Genomic DNA, 5,000 nt, shown 5'->3' with positions numbered 1-5,000 from the left:
TGGCTGGCATCGTTTATGGTTAGAACTAGGGCGGTATCTGATCGCCTTCGAACCTCTAACTTTCGTTCTTGATTAATGAAAACATACTTGGCAAATGCTTTCGCTTCTGTTCGTCTTGCGACGATCCAAGAATTTCACCTCTAACGTCGCAATACGAATGCCCCCGCCTGTCCCTATTAATCATTACCTCGGGTTCCGAAAACCAACAAAATAGAACCGAGGTCCTATTCCATTATTCCATGCACACAGTATTCAGGCGGGCTTGCCTGCTTTAAGCACTCTAATTTGTTCAAAGTAAACGTGCCGGCCCACCGAGACACTCAATAAAGAGCACCCTGGTAGGATTTCAACGGGGTCCGCCTCGGGACGCACGAGCACGCACGAGGCGGTCGCACGCCTTCGGCTCGCCCCACCGGCAGGACGTCCCACGATACATGCCAGTTAAACACCGACGGGCGGTGAACCAACAGCGTGGGACACAAATCCAACTACGAGCTTTTTAACCGCAACAACTTTAATATACGCTATTGGAGCTGGAATTACCGCGGCTGCTGGCACCAGACTTGCCCTCCAATAGATACTCGTTAAAGGATTTAAAGTGTACTCATTCCGATTACGGGGCCTCGGATGAGTCCCGTATCGTTATGTTTCGTCACTACCTCCCCGTGCCGGGAGTGGGTAATTTGCGCGCCTGCTGCCTTCCTTGGATGTGGTAGCCGTTTCTCAGGCTCCCTCTCCGGAATCGAACCCTGATTCCCCGTTACCCGTTACAACCATGGTAGGCGCAGAACCTACCATCGACAGTTGATAAGGCAGACATTTGAAAGATGCGTCGCCGGTACGAGGACCGTGCGATCAGCCCAAAGTTATTCAGAGTCACCAAGGCAAACGGACCGGACGAGCCGACCGATTGGTTTTGATCTAATAAAAGCGTCCCTTCCATCTCTGGTCGGGACTCTGTTTGCATGTATTAGCTCTAGAATTACCACAGTTATCCAAGTAACGTGGGTACGATCTAAGGAACCATAACTGATTTAATGAGCCATTCGCGGTTTCACCTTAACGCGGCTTGTACTGAGACATGCATGGCTTAATCTTTGAGACAAGCATATGACTACTGGCAGGATCAACCAGGGAGCTGCGTCAACTAGAGCTGAGCAGCCGGCCGCCCGGGAGTGTGTCCCGGGGGCCCGCGCGAACACGCAAGCGTCCGCTCAATCATTCTGCAAACAGGAGGAGGCTGAGCTCCCCTGCACAATACACCTCGAAACCCTCTCAGGTCCCGGCGGCGCGCAGCGCCGTCCCAAGTACTTGGTCGGGTTCGAGAGAGGCGCAATCGCCCGGAGTTAGGCGAGTAGACGCTTTCGGTGCGACCACCCGTGCTCCCAACTGAGCTTGCCGCTGCCGACAGAGGCCCGGGAGCGTGCTGTCGTGGCATTGCCGGCGGGAGACAACACGCGCCACCTACGGTGACCGGCAGCTCCAACGCCAGCGCCACAGAAGGACAAAAGCCCCACTTGGGTGCCGAAGCGAACTCTCCCAGCACAGCGCACGCGCCAACACATCCGCACAGCTGCGATACAAACCACCAGCGAGAACCGCTGGGGCGACCGAGCAGCAGACGGCGTCGCGGCGCCGAGCGCCGGGCGGCGGCGCATCCTCAACGCACACAGTCCTCAATCGGACCAGCACACTGAAGATGTCCACCGCGCTTCGCACCGGGCCCGCGAGGACCTACTTTGGCCGCACGGCGCCGCGCGCAGGGTGCGCCGGCGCGCAGCTGCGACGCCTGCCGCGTCCGTCGGCCGGCGCGCCTGCCACTGGCCGCCCCCACCAGCCGGCTGTAGCGCGTGCGCCCACGCACCGCGCGGCCAGCACGCCGGGAGGCGCCCCCTCACCGGCCGGGGACGGTCCCACCCAGCCACCGCCGCGTATCGCTTCACACCCAGATGCCGTTCAGTTTCGTCGGCATGGTGGGTATCGCTGGAACAACCGGTTAGTACCTCAACCTACCGTCGCCATCACCGATTCACCCCTAGCGAGAACAACCGCACCACAACGGGTTACCATTTGTTCATTTGCGTAACTTCACCAGAAAACGTATGCGTCCATCGCCATTTGCAACTTCCACGATTATTGCATGCCTGTGTCAGGTGTCACACCACACTACGTCTGCCCACATACACGCAACAAAATGTGCACGCCTAGACAATACGTGGAAGGTGGCCCCCGTACGTATGCGATGTCCATTGCTCGAACGACTGTCAACCGGCCTCTGTAGCATGTCGCAGATATGGAACGCGGTGCACCATGCTATCACGGTGTGTGAGGAGAGACGACTAGGTCCGAATACATCAACAGACAGCTCATGCTGATCGCCATCCACGGCGTCCGTTCCTCCCACACGTCTCTATGGCGTACCACACTGCAATCCAGCTGTCATAGGGAGACGACACGTAGCTGCGTGCACAATATTTGCACTGTATGGTCCGCCGTTTTTGGGCGCAGTCGTTGTACGGTCACACATGTGCCACGATGTATCATTCAGTACATAAGGACGAATGTGCAGTACAGATTGTGGTTTACGCGTACGACATCAGCGGACAGTTGACACAGGCCGCACCACAACGTAGCCTGAGTACGTCGCATGCGAAGGGCATTGAACATGCAAACTTCTCACCAACCAGCTTGCGAAGGCAGGGGGCAAGGTGGGGACGTGGGGAGGTGTGGGGGGGGGGGGGGGGGCGCGGCATGTACGTCCTGCTGCCATCCACATTACAGTGTACAGCAGGAGCATGTGGAAAGTCAGCAAGACTTGCAAGGTGTTTAACATGAAGCGATACACAGGGGAGCGGGCAGTGCGAGTAGCGAACTATATTGCGAGGGTTGCGGGTGGGCAACACTACACTAATTGAACGAGTCGTATAACAATTACAGAGCAGGTTTAGGCGACAACGTGGGTTACGTTAGCGGACAACGTGGGTTACGTTAGCGGACAACGTGGGTTACGTTAGCGGACAACGTGGGTTACGTTAGCGGACAACGTGGGTTACGTTAGCGGACAACGTGGGTTACGTTAGCGGACAACGTGGGTTACGTTAGCGGACAACGTGGGTTACGTTAGCGGACAACGTGGGTTACGTTAGCGGACAACGTGGGTTACGTTAAGGCACAACGTGGGTTACGTTAAGGCACAACATGGGTTAGGTTAAGGCACAACATGGGTTAGGTTAAGGCACAACATGGGTTAGGTTAAGGCACAACATGGGTTAGGTTAAGGCACAACATGGGTTAGGTTAAGGCACAACATGGGTTAGGTTAAGGCACAACATGGGTTAGGTTAAGGCACAACATGGGTTAGGTTAAGGCACAACATGGGTTAGGTTAAGGCACAACATGGGTTAGGTTAAGGCACAACATGGGTTAGGTTAAGGCACAACATGGGTTAGGTTAAGGCACAACATGGGTTAGGTTAAGGTACAACATGGGTTAGGTTAAGGTACAACATGGGTTAGGTTAAGGTACAACATGGGTTAGGTTAAGGTACAACATAGGTTAGGTTAAGGTACAACATAGGTTAGGTTAAGGTACAACATAGGTTAGGTTAAGGTACAACATAGGTTAGGTTAAGGTACAACATAGGTTAGGTTAAGGTACAACATAGGTTAGGTTAAGGTACAACATAGGTTAGGTTAAGGTACAACATAGGTTAGGTTAAGGTACAACATAGGTTAGGTTAAGGTACAACATAGGTTAGGTTAAGGTACAACATAGGTTAGGTTAAGGTACAACATAGGTTAGGTTAAGGTACAACATAGGTTAGGTTAAGGTACAACATAGGTTAGGTTAAGGTACAACATAGGTTAGGTTAAGGTACAACATAGGTTAGGTTAAGGTACAACATAGGTTAGGTTCGGTTACACGTTGTTGTAAGGAAAGGTGTAGGGGGGGGGGGCGGGGGCGGCAGGTTCGTTGATAGTGATTATAGTAAGTGAATGCTTGTGACATGATCAGATTTGTCACGTCAGGATGCACCTTTGGCTTATTAGAGGCGGCGCTCCAATTCTATGCTTGTGTCACACCTGTGTCTTTGAGTCATGTCATTGTTTGTGCGCTGTGACAGGAGGTACTATTGTGATGTTGGGTGCACCGTTGTATAGGACATGTGTGGGTGTTGGTGCCTTATCTGCGCAATGGTGGATGTCGAAAGGGTGGGATATTCTATTTTCCGCATGGACCTCCTGGTCTGGTTGTGATAGTGTGGATTGTGTAATGTGGCGGAGAGGATGCACTGGATGTTGTTCCATGCTGGTGCTTACGTATTGTATGTGCGCCTGTTAGAAGCAGAGAGTGGTGCGTGATCAGAGTGTCTGGCTGACGTGTGGTTCCCATTGTGGGCAGACTCTTTCAGCATGTATACGGACAGTTGTATATATTTTCTGTAGTTTGATGGCTCTGCATTGATTACTAATCAGCGCCGTGTGTACGGGTAATCTGGTTCCAGTCCAAAATGTTCCATCTGTGTACATTAGTGACAAAGACTCCCCCCATGCAGTGGGGCTCGGTCTGTTATAACTCTTCCGCGTAATATATTTGCGCCACGTTTTTGCGACTGCGAGTGCGAGTGCGAGTGCGAGTGCGAGTGCAACGCGCATGGGGACCGACATGCTGATGGCTCGGTATCGGACGCCGTACAGTGAGCAACGCGATCGCGTCTCTCGCTCGTAAGTGGTACAGGTCGCGGCTCATGTATACGGACAGCGGGAATGTCGCATATTGGAAATAACTCTTCATGAAACGCAAGTTATAGGGGTGGATTGCACTTTACGAGTGCGGGAAACGTCCGCCGTTCATCCGCTGGAGGTGCGAGTTTGGCGGTTGGGGTGGTCCACGAACGGGTGCGGGTAGAGTCATTGCCGGTCCACGGCTTCGTGCGGCAGAGCCACTGGAGAATGGGTGCTATGGTCGACAGAGGCTGCAGGCTTTGTGGGTGGCGTCGA

General features: G+C 53.5%; 1 non-coding gene across 1 annotated transcript in view; it reads right to left on the bottom strand.

The window, feature by feature from the left end:
* Positions 1–1,137, bottom strand: part of LOC124774244 — a 1,909-nt gene extending 772 nt beyond the window's left edge. Inside the window, exon 1 of the ribosomal RNA XR_007015233.1 lies at positions 1–1,137. This exon is cut by the window's left edge and continues 772 nt beyond it. This is a non-coding gene — a ribosomal RNA (small subunit ribosomal RNA).
* Positions 1,138–5,000: the final 3,863 nt, after the last annotated feature.

Source organism: Schistocerca piceifrons, unplaced genomic scaffold (genome assembly GCF_021461385.2).
Source record: "Schistocerca piceifrons isolate TAMUIC-IGC-003096 unplaced genomic scaffold, iqSchPice1.1 HiC_scaffold_961, whole genome shotgun sequence".
Classification (NCBI taxonomy): Eukaryota; Metazoa; Arthropoda; class Insecta; order Orthoptera; family Acrididae; genus Schistocerca; species Schistocerca piceifrons.
This window is presented reverse-complemented; position numbering and strand designations above follow the sequence as displayed.